General features: G+C 33.6%; 1 protein-coding gene and 1 long non-coding RNA gene across 5 annotated transcripts in view; both read left to right on the top strand.

The window, feature by feature from the left end:
* Positions 1 to 26,171, top strand: part of LOC135833206 (protein amalgam-like) — a 172,958-nt gene that overhangs the window by 64,226 nt on the left and 82,561 nt on the right. The window lies entirely within an intron of this gene.
* Positions 16,398 to 26,171, top strand: part of LOC135833211 (uncharacterized) — a 50,411-nt gene continuing 40,637 nt past the window's right edge. The window contains exon 1 of the long non-coding RNA XR_010556423.1: positions 16,398 to 16,451. This is a non-coding gene — a long non-coding RNA (uncharacterized LOC135833211). The remainder of the gene's footprint in view (positions 16,452 to 26,171) is intronic.

The raw sequence follows: 26,171 nt of genomic DNA, 5'->3' as shown, positions 1-26,171 counted from the left end.
CTGATTGGAAGGGTCAACTTTAGGGGATCTAAGAAATTTTGAGCAATTTGTTGTAAAATTGACAATTTCTACTTTTTTTTTTCAATTTGAGATTTTTCAGCTTACAAAAAAAATTCTACATTTTTCAACTCGTCGCCTCGGATTTTTGATTCACCTGCCCTAATCGATTTAGTAGGTTGAAACTTATCACAGGATTAAGTTTTCTACTACCAAAGATGATAACAACGCCTTCTGGAGCAATTTGAAATCGCTGAAGAAAAGTGAATTTTTACTGCCAGATTAACTGTAAAATGGTCGCGATAGGTGATATTCAGGGGGGGGGGGCAGTCTTGGATCTATAAACCGAATGTTTTAAATTTTCATCTCTATTTTTACGATTTTTGTAGAAAATTAATTATAATTACCTAACAAGTAGACTATTTCCACCATATTCAAAAATTCGCCAAAAATCGAAAAATCAACTTCAGCAACTGAAAATTTGATTTTCGAGGTCGGGGTGAAATGTTCTTTCAATGAGACAAATTTCAGCTAAATCGGAGTTGACGAGTTGTAAAAATTCCTCGTTAGTATTTTTTTCGAACAAAAATGTTTTTAGGAGGGGGGCGGTAATTTCGAGATTATTCCTCACGTGTAGAGAGAGTTTCAGATTCTAGTTCAATCTAGTCTAGAAATACTCGTACATATGATACCCATGAATAATCTATGCATCGCTTACTTCAATCAAAATTTCTTTTAAAAGTTTTTTCATGTTTTTTGAAATTGTTTAGAGGTATGTACTTATGATTAAAATTCTAAAACTTGACACAATTCGGTTTGTTTTGCATCATTCGTGGTAATTTTTCATCTCGAAATCCAACAAAAATATTCCCGAGAAGAAGACGTTCTCTTCACCTTTATATTTTTTTATTAATACGAAGAGGAGGACTCTTTTTTTTTCGAGCACATTTTGCAATTTACTCTCACGTGTTGGTTTCGCATTAATGGGACGATTCGTTGTGACCCACTTTGAAATTCAACCATAAAATACTTGTCATAGTTCCAAAATGCTTTAAAACATTCAATTTAACGCTTCCACAACAGCAACTTATTGCGAGCTTCTGGTTAGTATCGCATGAACGTTAATTAAAACCATTTTTCTATTTATTTTTAGCCTTTACAAATGATTCGTTGTATCGAAACAAGTACATACAATTTATTTTTATGACTATCTTTTGAAGTTTTCCAATAAAACGGTGTTGAAAATTTTTTTCGAAATGCGGTTTATCACCTCCTCGGAGACGGCAGATTTGTGTCGGCGAACATCAGCGATTCGCTTTTGATTCTCGAGCTACACTTTTTGTTGGCGCCGAACACTAACGAGCCATTTTTCACCTCTCGTACCACAAATGGCGAACGCGAGCACGTTTAAAAACGGCCTATTGAAAATTACAATTAGTTGTTGAAATACATCTATAAACAATAAGATGGAAGTGAAACCGATTCTATACGCTTTTGGCTACAATTCACTAGCACAAAATTGAAATTTTCCCTCCTAGTTAACCGAATGGCGGTATCGACAGCAGGTTATTTAAACCAGTTTCGTTAAGGTAGGTAGGATGTCGAAGACCAAGTGTCCGAACTAATTGAATGAGGCTATTACACCTCCTAAAGGTGAGCATTTAGCGACTTGTTTTTTTTTTCTTTTCTTTTCAAGAAAACTCAGCCGATACCGATCTTTGTAGGTAAGTCGGACTAGATGGCCAGTTTCAATGGATCCAAATTGTGTTGAATGCACCGAGCTTGCGGTAGAAAGCATATGTAAGAAAATTATCACGCTTCCGGCTACATCATCGTGCAAACGCCTATTACGCCCTGCGATATAAATCACCTCTGTATGCATTTTCGCATCTCAAATCGAGCCCAAATAATGTTAAAGGTCAACGAGATATGGTAAAAGACCATCAAACGTAACTTTTACCCGAATTGCGGCCGCGATGAAAAGTTTTTCATCTGCGTGCATTTAGGATATAGAAATTTATAGACCTTTTATAGTGAATTATAGACGAATTATTGTCTCAGAGGCATAATTTTTTTACTCGGTGTTCGATATATGTATATTCGTTTTCTTGCTTTTCAACGTGATGCTTATGGTGTTTATTTATACTCTCTTATGCGTTACGTAGGACTGCACAGAAAAACACATTCCATCCTGTTTATTCATTCCGATCGCACAAGCTTCCTTTGTTCTTTTGTTTATCCATAAATGTTCCAGTATGTCGTCATATTGTGTTGCGTCTGTGCAGACTGAGAGAGTCGAAAGTGTAATTTGTCACTTGGTGATCGAGGTGATTTTTTTCCAGCTCCGAGACACATCAAATTATCCATGCGACGATTGCATTGTAGTTGAGAGAATTTATTAGCCGCTTGGTTATGTCTAAGGGTCAGATTTTCTTCGGTGCTGAAGAAGAAAGTGGTGATGTTGAGAGTTTTTTGATGAAAGGAGCCAAATCAAATTCTGGAACTTGAGAGGTGGTCAAATAACTCCCTATAGTTTACCTATAAGGTGGCTACTTCTCCATCCATCAGTTGTAGGGAGAACCTATAATTATTTTGACCTTCGATAATTAAAATAATAAGGTGACTTTTTGAAAATTTATTCACCCTGTTTGAAGTGTTTGATTAAAAAATAAATTTACATTTTTCGCCGAAATTTTACTCATATTTTTTTTATATTTCAGGTGGCATGGCATGGCAGAACTGCATTCATGAACACATTAGCATAATGCTATAGTAGTATACGTCTTGTATTACGTTTTACGTTGCATATTAGTGACCAGAGCAGTATAGCCAAGTATTAATTAGAGGGTACCATCTACTAATTGGCAACTTACTACACCATAAAACCAGAAAAATACGTAAAAGCCCTGAAACATTATACCTACTTACTTCGTTGTGCGTAAATACATCGTAGCCATAAGCGTAGAACATTGAATGTGAATTATGAGGGGTGGAGAAAGAAGTCTGTAGCGATAAAAAATAGTCTAATGCTTAGCCCACGTCGAAACAGAACGAAAAAAATTTGCGAACAATTTGAGAAAATCTCAAAAGAGCTGTTTCTTGAGAAGCAAAAAATTGTAGTCTGCCTATTGAATTCAAAAAAAATCTCCAAATAATTATTGCCTTTTTTTTAAAAATTATTTTAATGACACTTAGTTGATTAGGTTTTCATAACGTTCAGCAATTTTTGTCATTTCGGGTACTCTTTTGCAATATTTTGTTTACATTTTCCAAAAAAATTTCAACTTTTAACCATTTTTAGCTGTTTTTATATAAATTTCCTGTCAAAAAATTGGGGGGGGGGGGTTTCGTTTCACATGTGAGCATCAATTTTTATTTTTTCCCGAAGGGCTTTTTGCCCAGTTTGCAGGGCCCTCGAAAGCCAATACGGGTCCGGGGAAAATATAATTTGGCCCCATTTTTAGAGACGCGGAACTATATACAGGTTCTTTGATGGAAGGATGGGGAGAGGGTTCAACTCATGATTTGCTTACGAATATAGGGGAAAATGCCAATTTGTCGATTGCTATCATGATATTCATTAAGAATCAAGTATAAAACTCTTCATTTTCTGTTTCGGATTTTCGGAGGCCCAAATGTAAATTTTTTTATTTGAAAGCAAGAAAAAAATTGGCTCAAGCAAAGCAAGGGCGAAAGTTTTTGAAAATTTGATTTCGAGAGCCCGAAAAACGAAGTTTTTTTTATGAAGTTGATTTTGAAAAAAAGAACAGGCCGAAAACTTTTAAAAATTTTTATTTTGAGAGAACCAAAAAATATGATGTTTTTTATGCTAGTTGGCTTTTGAAATTTTAGAATTTAAAAGATTTTTTTATTGTGATTTGTAAAGTACGTACTTATTTAGAAAAACATTTTTGAGTTGGTAATAAATAATCTCACTTTGGAAATTAAGGATTCCTCAAAATGAGTACCAATGTGGATTTCCAAAATCCAGCAATTAAAAGATGCAGGTAGAAGTAGGTAAAATGTCAAATTAATGAAAAAATTCTACAAAATTTCATAATCTTAAATTTTTTCGATTCTTTTCTCTTCAAATCTTTTATGGAGCCCTCAAAGGAAAAATTTAATGGCCCATAACCCAATTTCATTTGCTTTTTTGACAGCTCCGACAGCTCATATGAAAGGAAATTTTCACATCACAACAAAATCGCAATAAAATGGAGTCATTATGGCGGGGCTGCTCATTCCACCTCAATTCGACCAAAGTTTTTCAGTCATGTTCTTCGATTTCGCTCAAATTTTTTTTCGAATGTCTACCCATCCAATAAGTAAGAAACCCACCAGTTTGGTCCCAGCGCCCTTAGGGGGCGGGTGGGGGGCTTCAGTTATTTTCACATTGTCTCGAAGTATACTCAACTTCAGCAGCGCATACCTCCGAAGCTATGATACTTTGATCAAAACTGATTTCACAGTTTGAAAGGGCATTACATTGTGAAATTTTTAAAAGTTGAAAGTTGAACTCTCAAATTGAAAGTTTGAATTTCAAAATGGCGCTGCAAGTGGGAGATACCATTTAAAATTTTGAATAAATTTCATAGATACATATACCTTTTGATGCTTTTTCGAAATTTTCAATTTTCAAGATGAGATCTTTTAATGGAGAGGAAGCACCCCCTTCCCCAAATTTGGGCAAAACTTTCAAAAAAATTTGGGGCACGTGATATATTGAATTGTATGTTTTTGGTGACGCTAAACACGAATATGACGTCAGATTTTTGATTGGGCTCAATCCTCGGTCCCCAGTTCAAAAAAGTGTTTTATTCGTGCGACACATACAAAACTCAACTTTAAATTTTTGAAATATTTGGCGAATATTTTTGAAACTTCTCTCAGTTAGATGCCCTTAAGATGCCTCCAAGTTGCAGCAGTCCCTCTAGAAATTCATCTTCAAAATTGAGCATTATGACGAGAAATTTCGGCAGCTCAAAGAATCAAATCCTACTTCAACTGCCTCAAGAGGGCTAGGAAGACAATGACAGCAATTTTTCATATTCCCAATGTAGAAACCTCAAAAAAAATTGGGCAAATTTGGAGGTCTTAATCCCAAAATTAGGGCGATTTGACATGGCTGATGGAATGACTTTAATATTTAAAAGTTCAAAGTTTTTGTTCCGGAGTACGTAAGAAATTTTTCCAGATTGAGATTAAAAGCGTATTATAATTGAGTTTTTTTTTTCAAAAAAATGCTTCCTTATTCATTATTTTTGAATAACTTTTCGTAGTTTTCGTACTCCCTCCCTTGCTCGCCCATTAAACGATCCAACGTGACTACCTGGCAATAAGACTCACTCAATTTTTCATTTAAATTCTCATCAACTCGTGGAAACTTTTAGATCCTAATTATTAAATGAATACATTATCACTTATGCTAATCATAAATATTTCATCATCGATGACCATCTATCTTGTTTATTTTTAAGCAGAAAAATTCAAACTCAGCGTGAACATTTTTGATATTAGGCAAATTCTACGTAATATTTACTCAGTTTAATAATTTTTTACGATGATTATGGAATGTACTCGTACGTAAAAATACGATGAAAATATCATCGAGTCGTTAAAGCAATAAATTATAATTAATTGTCCTTCTTGTACCCGGTTCAAAAAGCTTTTAGGATTGCAGTATGGTACCTCTAAACTAAACTACGAGTAAATATGTAGAATTGTAGACATACTACGAGCAATATGATGTGGTAACGTAAAACTTCGTAGAGATAGCTTTGGCATCGATGCAAGTTGCAACACAGTGTTGGTTTTACTATACGAAAGAGAGAACCAGAAAGATTTCGTGACGGTCAAGGAAGGATTCATGCTAGCCTAAAGTTCGTCTATACAACGAGAGACATTACGCTAAAATTATCTCGTCGTTGAGAACTCAAATGGGTTAATGAGTTAAGCTCAATAAATTTAAAAACGTTTTAGGCCTTGGAACAAATATACACTCTGCTGTGGCGATGTTGATTTCCTGTTAAAATAAAAAATCGTCGTGACAAGAAACTTTTAATTTACGACTGGCGAATTTTTCAACTCTCGCGTTAATTTCTGGACAATTTTTCAATCTTGATAGTTTGTTATCTCGTAGAAATGGCTGAGTATCATTTGGGTGTTTCGAATTCGATTTAAAATTTATCGTATTGTTCGTACATAGGGTACGAGCGAAGAGCTATTATTTTGTATACCAATGAATAAAAGAAATCGCCTCCGGAGTGAGATCTGCGGTTATTCTTATCTCGATGATGAGACTGGCAATCTTCAATACCCTGGATCGCCTCCGGATTATGATGTGGTTTCTTTTCGTGATTCGGCATCCACAGTTGTTGGATTCTTCTGCGTTGATGAATGAAGTAACCTTGATATGATTTCTTTTTAGGAAGCGAAAAAAACACGTTACATTTCGCAGACCAGTAAGCTACTTTTGTTTTCATTTAATGGCACAATTTTTCATTATAAAAATGAAGGCACATAATTCAACGCTCGAGAATGAAAAATACCCGCCGGAAATATTTATAGTAATAAAAAGAAAAAAAAGAAAGAAAGAAAAACGTGTAATGAAATTAACATTTTTTGGCATGCTAAGTACTGCATTGCCAAGCTGTAAGAACAATTTATTAACTATAAAGCAAAACATAATAAGAGTGCAATTTTCTGACATACATTAAAACCCAACATAATGTGTACTTGTAGCTCGCCTGACGTATGACCATACATTGTATGTAGACGTAGGTACCTAGAGGTATATGGTGAGATAAGTACATATTTATACAATTATTGTTTATTGCTGATGCAACGAATTCTTCTTGAAATAACGTTTTTTTCCACCATATAGGTAGATACTTAATTGCTGAAAAGTTCAAATATTGAACTAATAATTTATCACATTCACATCGTACTATACGGTGCAATGATGATAGTATAGATATTTTATTGAGGAAGTCGAGAACGAATCAGCATGACATATCGTTAACGCTGTCTCACGACTATATTATGTAGGTAGATAGATAGGTACGAGTAGGTAGGTGAACTACGAGGTAGACTAGCTTTTCAATTACGCAGGTAAATTAATTTTTCATATAAGCATTTCGGCGGTAAAAATTATTACAATCGAGTCCAGTTCATGTGCATGGAATAATGGCCAGACGAACGATACCTCGTCGTATAGTGTGCGAGTATTCGTTATAGTCTTATTCAATTCTTAAATGAACTCCTCGTTCGTATACACTAATTAAACATTTCGGGAACCTTTTACGCCTGGAATATAATCACCATAGGGGCACCACGCGTCATAGTTTAAATATAAACAATGCATATATAGCATAAGGCATCGAGGCTTTCACAAAATAGGCCTCTATTGTGTATTTTGATATTTTAGACGCGACGATAAACACGTGGTCAAGAATGAAGGTTTGGTTTGTAGCTGTAATTTTCAATTGTTTAGAGCCTAGAGGTGAAGTGATTTCAAGTGGGATACACAATTTTTTGATCTGCCTAAATACTTACAAGGTTCCCTTTGACGCTTTAAACAGAATAAATAGAGATTTAGTTATCAGTTTCAGTTAAAGATTTTTTCATCAGTAGAAGCAGGTACGAAAATAAGCATTTTCTGGGGGGAGGGGGGTCCAACCAAAATTTTGCCGACTGATGAGAAAAAAATACCAGTATTTCCAAATAAAAAGGTGAGTTCTTAAATGTGAAATAAAAGATGAGAAGACAATTTTGCCATCAATTAATATAATAATTTGTAGGTAATTAGGTTATATTCACAGGCTATTATGACTTTGAAAAAATTTCGTTCTCATTTTTCAATTTTTGGAAGCCTCAAGCATCTAGAATTTTTTCATTTTGTAAAAGGAAAACAAATCAACTCGAACGTCACGAGGGCAGAAGCTTTTGAAAATTCCTATTTTCATAAGTGAACAGAATAATGTTTTTTTATGGGAACAGTTTGATTTTTTTGACTTCAAAATTTCAGAACTTGAATAATTTTTTTTAGAAATGTCAATTCTGAAAAAGAAAAGCAGAAAGACTCGAACGAAGTGAGGATAAAAACTCTCTAAATTTCGTATTTCGAGTGGTAAAAAAACATTTTTTTCTATGTGAGGAGTTTATTGGATTTAAGCTTTTTTTTTGAGTTTGAATTGTAGATTTTTAGACAGTTTGATTTTGAAAAAGAAGCAAGGGCCGAATTGTTTAAAAATTTATAATTCAAGTACTTATACCTAGTAAATTTAAAACAAATTTGAGCAAAATCGGTTTGTTAGGAGAGCCAGGGCTGGCGAGACAAACTTTTCACAAGATTCTTTTAATATAATAAAATATAGATTTTCCAAGTGCAGAAATTCGGAATCAGAAAAACTGTAAGATTTCAAAAACGTGCTATTCAAGTGGCAAAGAAGTCGACGAATAAGTCTCGTTATTCAGATTCAAAATTTTCAAAAGTCGACTTTTTAAAAATTTGACAACTTTGGGGAGGGGGGGTACCCCCTCCGTCTTAGTTTCGTCTCTGAGTAGAAGTTTATGTTTTCCGTTTAGGTTTCAGTGAGGAGGTGGATAGCAAAACGCAATAACTCCATTTTTGGTTTTTTTGGGAAATTGGGAAAAATTGTCAGGAGGGGAAGGGTGGGGGGTCGAGTTCCAAAATTGGTATCAAATGAAAGGGGAGGGTGCCACAAATAAAATTTCTACTCAATTTCAAAATTTCGGTCACGTGGGTAAGCACAGCGAGGAAAAGAAAAAAAAGTTATTGCGTTTTGAACGCAATTTTTTTTTGGCGTTTTTCTGCAAAAAAACGTATTTTTTATTTGAAAAAATTGAAAAATTATAGAAAAAAAAACTATGTTTAATCGAGAATTTTAGATAAAAAACAATTAAAAAACTGGAATGCGAAATTCAAACAATTCCTGTGTGTGATATGGCATTCAGCGAGTGGCAACGAAAGCACAATTTTTTTTAGTAACTCCTACCCAACGAGTTTCAGTACCTACCCGATGAAAAAAAAAACAGTGTTACCACATCTGCGCAACTGAAATGTATAAAAAGTAGCGGAGTTATTGCGTTTTGCAAACAAAATCTGATTTTTTAATGCATTTAGCTCTAAAATCAGACTTGTTTTCCTCGATTGCGCTATGATATTCAACTGATGGACAAAATCTGACACCGGGAATGGATTCCCCGTTGAATTTTACTTAAGGATAGATATCTAACTCAATTTTCGTAATTTTGGAGTTATTGCGTTTTGCTATCCACCTCCTCAGTTATACACTTTATCTGTTTGGGTTTGGGTTAAAAGTTTTCGGTTTTCAGCTGTTAAGTCCCCCCTCTTTTTTTATATATTCAGGCTTACAGAACAACAGTTTTAAATGATTTTTCCTGATTTTGAAATGCAGGATGCCAATTTTTTTCTCATTACTGCCAATTTCAAAAAACCTCAAAAATTGTATATCAAGTTTTTGGATATTTTTCTCCATTTTTTGAAATGGGCAATCAATGACCAAAATATTAGTATCACTGTGTTCCAAAATTTTTCCCTGTTTCAAAAATAATACTTTTCGATGTTTTGGCATAATTAATGCAAAATATTTGAGAAAAAAAATTTTTGAAAATTTGAATTTATCAAAATAAGCGATTTGAAAATTTTCAACCTCTTAGTAGAACCCCAAACGTGGTCTTGGATTTTAGAATCTCAAATACTAATCTTTTGGAAGTGAGCCATTTTCCCTTAACAGGTTGGGTATAAAAACTATAGAGGATCATTCCATGTCAAATCGTCGAGCTTTTTGCTCTTGAGGTCGGCCATTTTTTAAATATTTTTCATCTGGGTAGACCTCGATGAAAGATGACTGCAGTGGAGATAGGGATGCTCCAAGTTTTAAGAAAAATAAGGATATTGTAAAGTGTCAGCGGGATTTACTTGAAAGCTACAAATGGTGCACTTTTGGAACTTTCGCCAGTTTGTTGAGCGTGTAGAAGAACTTTCTGGAGATGTGGTGAAAATCAGTGCTGCTATCTTTTTGAGCAGCTAAAAAAATTGAAAAATTATATTCAATGCTCAAACATTCTGAAAAAATTACTCCCACCCAGTACTACTTTATAATGCTAATGAATACCTATGTCAAAAAATAGAAGTGACTTTTTTTGTATTCTCAATTTTAAAAATTCCAAAAAAATATTCGTCAGAAAATACAATTCCTTTCATTAAAAGGTCTAAATTGCGCAAATGGGGGCATATTTATTGTATAGTGGTACTTGAGTGTTGAGTACAATGCGCAAGTAAAATAAAATTTACACGCCCTTGATTCGATGGCATACCTACATACCTACCTGCCTATTTTTGAATGATATAAATCACGTATTATATGATTAAAACGTTACGTGACCAAGTACGGTTTCATTTAATGATAACAAGTTCGAGGTAGAGTGTATAAAAAACATGAGCACTGTTCAAAATAACGCCTAATTTATTACTCGAAAAGGGTAAAAATAAAACAAGTACCGGAGACGACGAATTCACGTAAATAAATCTGTACCAAGTTAAGTGATTAAAACTCCTTTTCTTTCTTTCTTTCTGCAGAGTCGTCGTGCATACGGTTATCGTGTTTTTGAAATCGTTTTACAAACGTTCAAAAATGCTGCACACTAAACGTAGCTTTATGAAGTGACGTAATGTTTAAAAATAGCGTAGGTATACTTTTTGATATCTGGAGCAAGAGGGTTTGATAGGAGAGGAGGGAGAAGTGAAAGGAAGATTTATTGGGTCCAGGATTTGCTGAATTTTTCATATTTTGGGTATTTATTTCAAATTCTGACCACCATATTAAAATTAATTTTCAGCAGGTAGGTATTGTGGGTCATTTGGAAAAAAGTTTTGATTTTCCAAAAACAAAGTTGAAAAAAATTATATACTCAGGGATTTTGTATTTTAGCTATAATCTGAATTCCTACTTGATTTTTAATTAAATCTGAGACGAAAACGACTTATTTGAAAGTTCTAGTATTTTTGAATTGAAAATGAATCATTCAGGGGTTCACATTTGATATTCGCCCACACGTCTTTGCCATCGCAAAATTTTGATTTTTTTCCTTTTCATTCATCATCAAACAAATTCATCATTTTCACTAGCCTACTTTTTTCTCGAAATTTCCTAAATTGCTAATTTTTTTTCCGCGCTAATAATCTCGTAAAGTTAGCCCAGCAGACAGATTGACGACTAAAACTCATCGATCATGTTTGCTCACTGTAGCTCAACGTTACCACGTATTTCCTGCAATAAAATCTCGAACAACGAAGCGAATTGAAAAAATTCGCAAATAATTTAACCAAGCGACGAACCGATTGCGCTTTTAGATATCCACCTAAACGGAAACAAACCGTTTATTCAAGGTGAATGAAATCTGGACCGGTATGTAATTAATTTGTTATCCGAAAACGAAAATGGCGATAAACGAAATGTAGGCACCAGGGTAAAATATCGTTACACAGGGACACTAATTAATGTACGAGTGAAGAAGAGCATCACAGACAATATAAAAGTTTTACTGCTTAAGATGGTTTACCTTCGTGTGTACTCGTATTTGGAAACGATGTGTCGTTAATTTAGTAGGATGTTCTCGTTACTTTAGTGAATCTTTTTTAATTAGGTGAATTCGACCGATATACTCGCAGAGTAAACTCTCTATATGCATTAACAACACTAGAACTACACTCGTAAAAATTTCTTTTATAATCAAAATAAAATCGTTTATGTAAATATTTTTAGGGAAATGTTTAGATAACGTTATGGCAACTGTACAATTCGAATAACTGAGAAATATCTCGAGATTCAATACGACGACGCTTGTAAAAATTCTATTTAGGTGATTAAATAAGCCTGTATGAGTCAGTGAACTCCCATAGTCGTAAAAATTAAAAAGAGATTGAAATGTAATTTAATTGCAGCTTAAGTTGAAATGCTATAGTGCAGCGAAAACTTTCAGGTGATGTAGTTAGTATGTAGAAAGGATCTCTCTCTGAAATTTCATCAGTGGTAAAAGGTAGATTGGGTATGAGCTGCTGAGAGTGCACATTAAGGTGTCTCGCGAAAAAAAATGTCGGAGAATTTTGACTAAATTCAGAGAAAAACTTCATTTGGAGTTGAAAGTTACTCAGAAAAAATTTTAGCTCCGAAGGTGCCCTTGGAGGAAAGATATGAGTACTAAAAGAGGGGATTTTCGAAAAAGAAAATTGTTGTTTTGCCCCTAAAGTCTTGAAAAGTGCTTCCATCAAAAATTCCTTCGTGCTGCATTTAGAGGAATTGATAGTTAGGTAAAAATCTAAATCTATTCTCTCATATTCTTTTCTGTAAAATTCTTTGAGATGAATGCTTCGATTTCCACAATCACATAATATAAAAATCTGAATCATGATTTCCAAAAATGCCTGAGATCATAATATTTGATATTTTATTTTCACTTTAGTTTTTTTGGAAGGTAAAGGAAGAGAAAAGGTCTTACAACTTTATTCAATTTTGAGATGTTTTTCTCTTTTTTTTTTATTCCACAAATGACTTGGAATTTTTTTGTTTCTTCATTTTTTACATTGCATTTTGATCACTTTTTGAAGTTTTTGGTAGCATTTTGAAGGTGATCAAGATCACTGGTTCAAATTAGTAATTTTTTGAAAGTTTTAGTCACTTTCTAAAATTTCTTTTTATCAATTTTTGAAATTGATGATCACGTTATTCGAAAGTTTTAGTTACATTTTGATATTGATCACTTCTTGAAGTTTTTGTTCATTGCAGCCTATGAAATCTTTGGTGAATCTTTGAAGGTATATGATCACTTTTTGAAGTTTGTGACCTCTCCTGTTTAAAATTTTTGATGACTGTTTGAAGGTTTCCTCACTTTTTGAAATTTTGTTCAGTGTTTAAAATTTGTGGCAACTCTTTGAAGATTTCAATTACATACCTACCTACTTTGAAATTGATGATTTTTTTTCAAAAGTTTTTGTTTGATCATGATTTGAAGTTTGTGACAATTGTCCAAAGTTTTTGACGACTCTTTGAAGGTTTCGATCATTTTCTGAAGTTTATTTTGATCACTTTCACGAGTTTGATCGCAACGAAGTTTTTGATCACTTTTTGAATTTTTTGATCACATAGTTATTGAAGTATGGTTATCACTGATTGAAGTTTTTGGTATGTAGCTTCACTTTTTGAGGCTGTTAGTGCCTTTTTGAAGTTTTTCGTCTCTGTTTGAAGTTTTGGTCACTTTTTCATGGTTTTAATCATTTTCTGAAAGTTATTTCGATTCGATCACTTTAAAAGTTTTGATCAATTCAACACTTTTTTGAAGTTTTTGAATAATTATTGAAAGTTGCAGTGATTGTTTAAAGCTTTTGGAACTTTATTTGGTGACTTATTTGAAATCGGGCCCTTCTTTAATTTTTTAGTGACCTTCGTCAACATTATTTCGATCAGATATCACTTGGAGGTTTTTAATGGCTCTTTGAAGATTTTGAACATTTTTTGAAGTTTTTGCTGTTCGAAGTTTGTGACCACTGTTTCAAGGTTTTGGTCATTCTTCGAAGTTATTAGTCTTTTTTTAACGGTTATTTCGATCACTTCAAATGTTTGGTCATTTTGAAGTTCTAGTTACGGTTCTAAGTTTTCGGTAATTGATTGAAGTTTTTGACAACTTTTTGACGTGTTTAGCCAATTTTTGAAATTTTTTTTGGAATTTTTTGTTGGTGTTTTTGGTCACTGTTTGGGATTTTTTTAGTCATTTTTTGGTCTAGTTTTGGAATTTTGTTAATTATCTGCATGGAGTAATTTTACCTACTTGCAGAAGAATGTTTCTGTCTTTTAAAAATTTCCCTTGTGAGCGATAAATTTTGAAATATTTCAAAAAAATTTTGAATCTAATTTTTGCCAATCTCATCTAGACAACTTTTTATTGATATTCAACCATCTCGAAAAAATCTCCATCTCTGTTCTTCTGTCCAACAATTCATCCAACTCAGCGACCACATTTTCCCTCCTCTCCAAATCCTACTCCACGAGTTGACAAGAAGAAACAGTTTTTTTTCTCAGATAGGTACTCATATCTTAGTACATATCATGATTGAAAAATTAGAATCGTTTACTCGACTCGTCCGAATACTTACCTATCCAATAAAGACATTTACCACATTCTTGGACTAATTATGAGAACACTTCGCTTAGTAAGTAGGTAGTAAACCGCCCAAGTCATAATCGTATAATCATAAGACCACCATCCACCAATGTCACTTGATAACCCACCGATAAAACGGTGGAAAAAAATCGACAATACTATGAAAATAGGTTAAAACCTACGGTTTTTTCCTCTCTACTCTGGTCTCGCGTTACATTTTTTTAAAAAAAGGGTGGAACATCCCGCGGTGCTAATGAAATTTCGTCTCTCAACGCAATATTACCTCATGCGGTGTGTTCATCGAGTCGAATGTCTATACGCATTAATAAAGGAGCTCGATGCGCACGACCAAACAAATTAATATAAAAGCTTTCTAATCGTAGAATTACTCGTATAAGGGCTGCCTGCCTAAGCTGGGATACGTGTCAACGACGCCGAGACAAAAAAATTGCCGGCTTTTGTACACAGTTCGTTGATTAATCATCATTTCGGGGAAATTTTCACTGTACACAGACGACATTAAACGACGCTAATTAAGCATGAAAAATCGTAAATAGAAATGAAAATAACATATCGTAGAAGTCCTGTGTGCGACCACAAAAGCAGATGCATATTGGTGAGACGTCATCTTGGGCTTTTTGGGATACGCGAGACGGCGAGAGACGCTGCATGCTTTTGGTTTTGGTAGCAAAGCCGAAGAATCGAGGTTAAAGACTAGTAATAAATTATTTCGTTGGGGTAAAATTGTATACGCGAGTTCATCTCGCACCCTTTTTACTCTTTTCTTCATTTCCTGGTCGTGGCAACCAGGGTCGAAGAACTCCTTGGTGCCGTTATATATTTAGTCGAATATTTGAACAGTGCAGTGTAAGAAAAAAATATGAATTCGATTTTTTTACGCTCGTAAAAAAAATACCTACGTGTGTATGTAAGGAATAATTTGTACATTTATCTGAGGGTGATTGGATCACTGTGAGAACGTTTATTTGCTTGGTTATCGTATTGGAAAAAATTTTACTACCTGATAGCTTGTTTATGCGATGTCGGCCAAACAAAGCGGAACGGGTTGTAAATTTGATAAAAATTACCTACCACCGACTGCGAACATCATTGAAAATTGCGTGTTAATGCGATGGCAGATGTTGATGGTTGATAATCGCATGTTCTTAGGCGCGAAAAAAAAAACTATCGTGGAACGGAAACAATTCGCTAAAATCGAGGTGTCATCTGTGTTTGCTCATCGTAGGTACCAGTCTTCTTTTAGGTACCTTGAACTAATTTCAAACAGTTGTTTGCACAGGTGAATTACCCATATCCAGGTTTCATGGAACTGAATGTCTGTATGAAGTCTGCATGTACGATTCGAATATCGTTTACCTATGATCGATTTTAATTAGTGATACTCGTATTATCATGTTGTACATGCACATCTTTTTTTTTTTTTTGGAAATTATCACATGTAGTATGTTTGCGTGTGCTGTGCTAAATGACATGTACGTATGTATGCAGCGTACATTATAGGAAAGGTATAGTACACAGACGAGTAAACAGACTTGCCATTTCGTTAATATTCCATCTAGAATATGACTACTACTGGCAAGAATGCGGAAATTTAAGAGTATTTTAATATTATAGCATGAATGAAATGTTATGTCGTCTGCACTCTGCAGTCTAGGGCGTTTTGCAAGTATCTGCTCTGGATGATATGGTTATCTCACTTGTTAATATGGATACGTCAAAATAATAACGCCCATTAATGAGCTCATGAGCTTGTTTTTACGTTCTGTACGTATTATTTAAATAACAAACGGACTGCAAGCGTGTGTAAATTACTCATACTTGGATGAATTTATTTTCACGTTTTGTGTGTTTTTCTCATTTTCACGTACATAACATCGTACACCTGGGTTCGTGTATAGTACATATGTATATGATGACGATCCAATTGTAAATAGTTATGCACCTCAAAGGAGTGAGCTGTGCATTCGTTGAATTGCTCGCAAACTTTGAGAGAAAAAAATCAGTAAACTTGTAAAATAGCGTCTAAAAGTCCAAAAATCACGATCTAATGGATTTCCTATTCTCTTTCAAATAGGCGAATGTACGAGTACACTTGTAATTAATTTATTCGTTGAATAGTTTTTATACTTATTTAAAAATCATCTAATTAATTTTTTTAATTTTTATTTGTTTTAGGTGAGAACGAATTCGTACTGTAAGAGTATTGGAACATGTGCCTAAGAAAGAAATAAGTGAGTCATTTTATGAGTTACCGAACAAAATACAAAAACTCTCAAAATGTTTGTCATCCTCTGACAAAAACTACAATTTTTAAATTTTAATAAAGTCTCAATAAGTCTTCTCCTCTGCCTCCTCCTCCTTCTCGTCTCCTAACCTTATTTCAATGATTTTTAGTATCATAGAACACATTTTCAAAGATCCAAAGTATTTTTAATATTTTAGAGAATTTTTAATTTGAGAAATTGTCACTGCATGATGATGAACTTGCTGTGAATGAATTACTAGGACACCTCTCCTATCCTCCGCCTTGAATTTGAAACATTTTTTAATGTTTGGAAAGGGCGTGTCAAAAAACTCAAAATCCAAAATTTTATGTACTTAAGTTCATTTCTTGATTTTGGGTGAATTTTAAAAATATCAAAATGACTCGAAAAAACGAACCAAAAATATAAAAGATTGAACTGCATATTTAAGTTGAAAAGCTGAAATTACAGTTACTAGCAAATATTAGCCTGAGGAATCTACTTTTTGCAAATTCCAGTCATAGAGCATTCTGTCAAAAATCAGTTTTCTCCAGAAACTTCGAATTTTTTCAGATAAGCCTCCAGAAAATTGAATTCCAGCTGGTGGAGGGTTTGAGTGTTTTCATAATTTTGTGATAAAATAGGAAAATTTTAAAGATTTGATACTTATTTATTTTTGGTTTCATTATATTCTATTTCAAAAGTCGGCTCACTACCTCAAAAAAAAAAACAAGAAAGTTTGAACTGTTTTCATTTTTTTTTAGTATTGCGAGTCGAAAAGTTGTGGAAACTATCAAGTCGTGTATCGCAAAATCTGTGCCTTTTTTCTGAGTAGCTTGTGCAATCGATAGTCAATTTACCTTCCTCAACCCCCCCCCGCCCCTCATCAAACCAGAAAAAATGAACGATTTCCTCAGAACTTATAGAATTAAGACTTTTTTTTCAGATACTGCAGGCAAAATGTCTTAAAAGGACAACGATGTGAAATCCTCACTCTTTCCAACTTGGATGAGAGTTATCCAAACGGTTAGTTTTGATACAAAATCATTTCCAGAAAATTTTTGAGTTGATCCTACCCCCTCTCCCCTCATCATTACACGACGAATCACATGGTCGTATATGCCCAAACTTCAGTTGTTTCCATCTCTGGAGGGAATGATCCAAAAATATTAAGACTTTCACAGAAAATTAGTCTCTATAGGTGCACAACATCCAAGTTCTAGGTATGTGAAAACTTTTTCAAAAAAAAATGCCTCATATGCGAGTTTTTTTGGGAGAGAATTTGTAGAAAAAATTGAAAAGAAGCGAATGCAGACATTTTTTTGGAGTTTGAAAATTTGTGCAATATGCTCAAAAAAATTGAAAACACAGTTTTCAACATTTTTTGCGGTGTTTAGACGTTAACCTAATGCCAACATGTTCAAAAAAAGAAGAAAGAAATTAAAGAAATAAATTGGGAGCAACGTAGGTAGGTTTAGATACGTCCAATTTTATAAAGAAAATTCCCTGAAAATTTCATCCCTCCCACGATTCTCGAAGCTATTTTGGTTCACTCGTGTGGCTTTTTGGAAAACAAAAAAAATTAAATCGTAATTCTGAAAAACTCCCATTCCGTGTCAGAATTCGTCTAAATAACCCTCTTTTCAAGATAAAAACTGTCCTTGGTGTCCCGAACAGTGTTGGTCCTTCTGTATGGTGCCTCCCAAAATTGGGAAAAATTCAACCAAAAAAAGAATAGAAAGTTTCTAAAAAAATTTGTTATCAATTTTTCATTCCTAGTCAAACCTTTTTAAGACTAAAGTGAATAGCCCTCAATTCAGAAAAAAACTTGCTCTATCCCCATCATTCGTTTTGAGATGAGGAATCGACTCAAAAAAAAGTTGGAGCTGGTCTTCCATCAAAACTAACCTTTTGGTTGAGTTTCATTCAATTCAAACAGAGTGCGATTTTCACTATCTTACCTTTAAAAAACTCTTTGAAAAATCAACGCACGGAGTTTCGAACTCTACTCTACATAATTATATAGGTAATTGTTTTTTGCTTCTCTCAGTCGATTTCTGTGGGTAGGTAGTCGAAAAATCCAAAACAGACCCGCTGTTGAGACTTCGACGAGGAAGGTAACAAGGTATCCCAACTGTCAGAAGATTGTTTGAACCGGACTAAACTAGGTACATCAAAAGAGCACACAAAAATACATCACCAGCCAGAATTTCAGGTGCAAAAAACCATTTTCTGTAAAAGATTTGGGCTAAAAAAAAAAAAAGGAAAAAAGCAAAACTTTATTAAATTGACCTAGAAAATTGAAATTTGTTAGGATTGATTGATTAAGTTCCATTTTTTCAAATTCGGTTTTCATATAATTCTCCAATTATTTTCTCAATTGGAAATTTCAACTTTTGAACTTGAATGATATTTTCAACTTTCCAGGCCAATTTGATAAAATTTTTCTTTTTTTTTTCTTTAAAAATCCAAGAAATTATTCTCCAGTTAATTTTTACTCGTGATATTTCCATGTTATTATGGTCTTCTGTTGTTGTTCTTTTTTTTCATATTATGCAAGTATTACAATCATTCTTCTATCGCTTTAAACGCTTTACTACAGCATCTCACGAGAAGAAAGCACCCGTAGTATACCAGTTATCTAACGTAATATAACCTTGTTCTTCGCTTTCATCGTCGTGCATTTCCCGAAGGTCTATATCTAGCGCAGATGGCATCTCGTATAGACATATTTATTGGTATACTCTCGTGGCACGTTGCAGTATTCTCCATACAACATAGGGTTGAAAGTTTTAATAACCACGTGCCAAAAGTTGCTCTTATACTATAGCTGGCTGCGTAAACGTAGTAAATACCAGTGTACGATGGAAGAATATCGTATTAAAAAATACCTACACTACATATTTTCGTAAAGTTTTTTTGTGCCAAATTACAACATATTTTACGAAAATGATTACCATTATCCAGTAAAAAAGAGTGTAAAAAACAATGAAAAAGTACCGTTGGTAAATATTAAGAAGAGAAAACACGCATTACCTATGTATAAGTACCTACTCTTAGTACAAGTACAGCCCATCGACTATATTTTTATACGTATAAGTGGCAATAGTGAGATAATTAAGTTTCCAAAATAGAAACCCTTATGCTGAGCTGTCATTCAACACGATATTCCAAAAAAATACTACCATCGTATTCCCGCACATCCGCTCGTCTCCATGAAGCCACATCTACATACTCGTATTTTTGTCGACTCGGAGATCCTTCAACTTGGTAGGTGCAAGAAGTTGGTTGGTATTCTGCCTCTGAAAAATACTCTTTGGTAGATATATTATGTTGAGCGATCTTCGTAGATATCCATATCCATAGTATTCCATGGTATATGGTACATCAACATTATAACGAGACGCATCAACAATATAAGATGTCACAATGCGTGTAATTAGTTTCTGTGGTATATAAACGGACAACACCAGCCTGTGGGAACCCGCATTGTTGGCTTCATTTCGTTAACCTTTGAGTGCCCCTTAAACGTATAAGAATTTCTTTTACGCTTTTTCTAACAATACGACGATTAATTTACCATTTTAATTCCATTGCGCGTACGCGTCTTTTAATGAATATTTTTTACCATGTATACAAATCAGATCAAAAAGGTTAACGATACACGAATTATACGTTAGGGTGCTGAGACTAGCGAGCCAAAAATTTCCAACCCTTATCGAACCGATGCAGCACGAGTAAAGTTGGGGTGAACGTACCGTGCTGTCTAGACAGACCAAAGTTTATTTTCACTAACAGGAAGTTAAAATGAAAGTTTATCCCCCTTTGTGTGGAAACGTAAACTTTTCACCATTTTGGTACGTCGACGATGCGTTTTTCTGTCGTCTTCGGTGTCGTCCTTGCTCTTTTTTGTACTCGTACACATTTTTACCATTTTTCCGCTGCGACGGACTATAGAAACGAAAAACGAGTAACGATTTTTATTCGAGTACTCGTACAGAAGAGAAGGAACTTTTTTTCGTTGTATCGTCGACGCATCGTAGGCCTCAGCTATTTTTATTGTTTAACCTATGACTCGAGATTTTTTGGAAAAATTATCGTTTACGAGTACGACGAGTTGTTTTTGACGTATTTGTGAATTATATACCAGTATTATTATTTGCCAAGTTATTCGTATACTTATACTTCTCGAAACACTACGTTATTATGTCATCACGTAAAATACGCAGCAATGAATATTACTCGTACCTACGCCCAGCATGCGTTGCATTTCATTTTAGGTACCTACCTATACATACTTGAGTTATATTGATCTTGAGAAATGATTGTCATGGTAATCAGTTTTTGGAAACAAATATAAATTTGCAATTCGTTTCCGTTGGTGATAAATATCATCGCCTTGGATTTAAATTTGCACTGAAATAATTGTGTTTTTACAAAAAAGTCCAAGTAAGGAGATCTCAATAAGAAAAGTCGAGATTTAAATGAGGAGAAAACGCAAAGTATTTTTAGATTAGGTAGGTTTTGTATGCAAAATTTGACCAACTAAGTAATGTAAATAAATTGTACTTATGGTAAATTTTACACAAAGACTTATTCATGAACACATCCTGCATGAGTTTCCCCCTTGAAAATTTTGAAATGAAAAAGTAGATATGTAGGTACTCCTTCATGATTCAAAAACTAATCCTTTCAGAATAAAATGGTGAAAATTGTAGGAGAAATTTATAAAATCGAAAAAAAAAATCAATTCTACAAAATTACAAAATGTTAAAAATTTGCAGATTTTTCCATTTTGTAGGCTCTTAGAGTCTACCTATCTTGGAGATGAGGTAAAAATGAGTGTTGCATGTTTTTTTTAAACATCAAAATTGGCTAGAAAAATTGAAAATATTCATTTCTCCAACACGTTTATTCTCAAAAGTTCAACCCAAGTACAACTTTTTATCCTTATTAAGTTATCAAAAAATTGAAATCTTCTTTTTCGTACTCTCAATTTTGGAGATTCAAACATTTAACGAGAAAAATAATATTTTTAAAACACGAGTTGAAATATGTGCAATCAGATTGACTTCTTTTTGTTACCTAATTTCGCTCCATATTCAAAGGAAAAGTCGGTAAAAATAGTTCAACTACCTACGTTTAACACTCTCGATATTGTACCAAAAGTACATACTTATCGGCTCTTACAAGTAAGTTGGTAGATTTTTTTTTAAAATCAATTTTTGAATATCATGCGAGAATTGAGTCTCCTGAGGAAAAATTGATAATGAAGATTGTATAAAATAAAGTTTAGTAACTGTCCACGTGAAATTCATGAAAACGAGCCCATTTACTTTATTATTTTTTTTTTGTTGGAAAAGTATGGAATTTTTTCAATCAAAAATTCGCGAAAATTTGAAATAAAACTTACTCTAAATTTTTGATGTGTTAATCAGCATAATTAAAAAGCTCTAAGTAGGTACCTACTTTGGGTTATTAATTTCAGAATTTTTGAACATGGACTATTAAATCGATATAAAACGGTTTTCTATTCACCTATAGAAAAGGCAGTCATTTTTCAACTTTTCTAGCTAATTTTCAATGCTTTAAGAAGCTAGCAACACTGATTTTCGATTGGAAAGAGTTCCAAATTTGTACCAAATGTTCTTTTACAAATTACATTTTCGAAACTTACGATTTTCCTGTTTTTCCTTAAAACTTTGAGTCCCAAACCCTCCCCCTTCCTTCTCCCACCTACACTTATAAAACTCCCTAGATTTTTAAAAAAATATTTTAAAAATCACGAGCCTCAAGCGCAAAAAGCTGGGTTATGTAAGATGGAATGACACAAAAATTGGAAAAATAAACAAAATTTGTTGGTTTTGGTTTGAGGATGGGCTCCAGGGGGTGGAGCTAAATTGATTTTAGAAATGGGCTCAAGTAATGCTAAAGCGCATTATATGTATTTTGATTCCTAGTTGAATAATTTTCGAAAATGTAGATTTTGGTTCCAGTCCCTAGAAAAAGTAAAATGCAGTACCCCCCCCCCCCTGTCTCCTATTTTTTCGCTATGGTGGAGGAGAGGGAACACTGAGAAAAATTTATGTTGGAATTTATACTATTAAAACATGAGATTTTGGATGGACTCTGAAAATTTGACAATTTTTACTATAAATTATAGTAATTTTTGATTTTTTTAATAAAATATAGTAATTTCTCTCAAAAAGCATTGCAAAAATTACTATAATTTATAGTAAAAATTGTCAAATTTTCAGAGTCCATTCAAAATCTCATGATTTATAGTAAAAAGTGCAATACATTTTTCTCTGTGAACTAATCGACCTCCAAAACAGACTCTGAAAACTCAAAACAGCATTCAACTTGATAGTTCTATAAACGTTCTGAATTTGTGGTGACATTATCAAACAAAAACTTCTATTTCACTTTTTTTTTCTGTGTTTATCAATTATCAATAAAAAGAGAAGAGGTGGTTCGATTTGAGAAACTGATAGTAGGTAATTATTAAAAATTTGACTTTTTTCTATGTTATAAATATTCTATGGAAAAGAAGAGAAAGGGTAACACATAACGTGAAAAATAGAAACAGGCTAAAAAAAATCCTGAATAAAAATTTGAACCATTGATTTAAAGTTACTGACTGGAAAATTCTTCAATGAGGGTCATAATTGTGCCAGAAAAAAAATGTAATTCGAAGCTGAAGACTTTGAGCATTTTTTTATGGGTACTCTTGACTTAGTTGATGATTCTATAAAATATCAGGTAATTCTGGACAGCATTTCAAAAAATGACAAAATTCGAATAATTTTTTCCATATTTTTTTTTTTTTTTTTTGAAGGGGAGGGGGAGACAGCGCCCACTTACATGGACATTAACATTCGAGAACTCAAAGAAACATGAATTTTATCCAGCTGTGAACTCGACGATTTTGGAAAATTGTGAATTTGGTCGCAGTTCCGGGAGTCTTGGGGCAGTTGGGGGTTCTTAACACTTGTTTTTAAAATTTTCAGATATTAAAGAAATTTCGCACTGGTCCTTTCTTCTTTTTTTCCCTCGGCACAAATTTGAGTATTTTATGGAAGAAGGTGGAGGGAAAGTACATATGTAGTAGGTAATGAATTGTGAAAAATTTTCCAGTTGCAAATTATCAAAGATACAGAAATCTAAGCGATTGAGAAAAAAAAACAAGTATCAATTTCTGCAACTTGAAAACTTTTTCCTACAAAATTTTTAATATTTTTATTACTTACTGACGGTTTTTGAATTGGTCTAATTTAAAAATCCAACTGGAAAATCAAAATCTATTATAGTGGGTCATTTAGATTTGATTTTTTTGCCATAAGTGGAATCTCCTCCCCCCCCCCCGAAAAAGGTAAACCCCTCTTTTTTCCACCCTCTCTTCAGCTTGAGCTATTTCTTCGCACAAAAGATGCTACTGCTGCCTTTTGTTGAAACATTTTTTAGAAGTGAATTCAATGCCAGTAAGTATAGCTCTAAACCTGCCTCTACATCATAATAAGATCGATTCAACACGTGAGTGGACACTATGGACATTGGACAGTGACCACTCCATCGACGACGATACATATTATATAGAAATTGAAAATAGAAAATTATATAATTCCACCTTGATACAGTCAATGACCTACATAATACCTATTCATTCATCGATAAACTCATATTGGGATTTTTCTTTTGAAATTGCATTGTCGAGCTACGCATTAATCATGTAGAAAACAGTGGACTATATAAAAGAAGAACCACTTAGAAGTACGCGCTCATTGTCCGTCTGATAGTCACGAGGTTTCTTAAATCGTAATTCATTCAACGATATCGGTAAGGTATTACCCGAGCTGGTAGTTTGAAAAAACATCATACATGCTTAAATAAACTAAAGGTAATGTTTATTGGTATGTGGACCGAAGAAGAAAAACACTTCTATTAATGCATCGCGTAGGTGCTATTTACTGCAACACCCCTTCATCTTGCCCTTCGTACTTACATTTTCAATTGATTTATGAGCTCTTAAACGCATCAACGTGCTGTGTGAACATAGAGTACATAGACATACCACAAATACAAACCTATCTTGCAATTCAATTTGATATTTTAAATGACCGCACAACTTTTTCTCGCATTCTGTGTGTGAAACGGTAGCTCGACGAATAATCATTTTAGTTTTAATGGCGAACGCCTAGTTTCTCACCCCTGCGCTTCTTCGCTTCATCGTGTTGAGCCTATAGAATGAGTACTTTTACCTCTTTGGTATCGAGCGTTGTACTCGAAATGTCAAAGTATCCGGTGAAGATTATACACTTGCAAATGTCAAGACTGTTTGTAAAGGTCTATAATGAGCTAGGGTGTGATAAAAATGTTGGTTTTTCAACTCGTCAGTACAAAACAGCGACGAATACTTTGTCATAAACGTATTCAGCTTATTAATAAGGTTCAGACAATGAACTTATATTATTGTTTCATTTTCATTACGATGGTAAAAAAGTTCAAGGATTTGGAAAATTATTTTTTCAAATTAGATTTCGCGTAGAAAAATGAAAATTAATCAGGGAAACGTGAAAATTTATCGGTGGGAAAATTCGTAGAAAATTGTACGTGGGAGTATAAAATGTTAAAGGGTAATGTCCTCACTTTGAAAAATAATTTTTGACACTGCAAAAAACGAAGACATTTTTCTCTAGTGAAAAATTCGAAATGAAACAAGAATTGAATTTTGAATAAAGTTGTCGACATCTAAGAAATTATTTTAATAAACAGGATATTCATCACTGATGTAGTTTTTCCAACGTGTTTATTTTCATTTCGAAATGTTCATCCCCAATTAAAAGATACTTTACCCTCGAACCTTGCAATTAGTTCAATTAATATTTAAATACGACCTTTTTTCTTCGAAAAATGATCTTCATATAACCTTAATGACCACACTACGTGTTATTAGCAGAGTTTTTTTTTTCGTTTGGAAAAATATAATGGCTATTTTAAGTATCCCCTGAAGCCTGGCACAGCTGCCTAAATAAAACATATGTTTCACACTAAAAACCTATTCCTTGGAGAATAACAAAGATGGATAAAATGGTTCATTAAAAAAGTGCATAATATCTCCAAATGATAAAAATTGATAATAACGAGTAAAAAAATACCCGCCTCATATAAACGATATCAAAATTAGATCAAAATCTCATTTAATGAAATATTCAGCCACCATTGACAACGACGGTAGGCACAGAATCATCGTCAGATTCAAAACGTCAACCAAAGAAGACCTTATAATTTCAATAGGTCAATTTGTAAATGGCGATTTTAAATTGTAATGTTCGTCGTCGCGTCGAATTCGAAACTCGAACCATACAAATAAACAAAGATCAAGAGATACGGCGAGCTCTGGAGAATAAACTGTGAAAGTTTCAGTGTCAAATAGTAAATTAAGTAAAAAACACTGTACAATATTCGTATAGTGCACTTTGTAAATGCCGACGAACACGTGTCGTATGAGTTCCTCGTTATGATATATTTCGCCCTTGGCTTCTATATACTTTTATCTACGATGATACTGTTGTATGTGCTCCATAAATGTTGTTTTGTGGTAGATATGAATATGAAATGGAAATTGTAAATGTGTCAGAATGATGGTAAATTCGTGATCGAATAGATTGATTAGCTTGATTGCAGGTACTATAGAAGTACCTACCTGTA

The sequence above is a fragment of the Planococcus citri genome, chromosome 1, assembly GCF_950023065.1.
Source record: "Planococcus citri chromosome 1, ihPlaCitr1.1, whole genome shotgun sequence".
Lineage (NCBI taxonomy): Eukaryota > Metazoa > Arthropoda > Insecta > Hemiptera > Pseudococcidae > Planococcus > Planococcus citri.
This window is presented reverse-complemented; position numbering and strand designations above follow the sequence as displayed.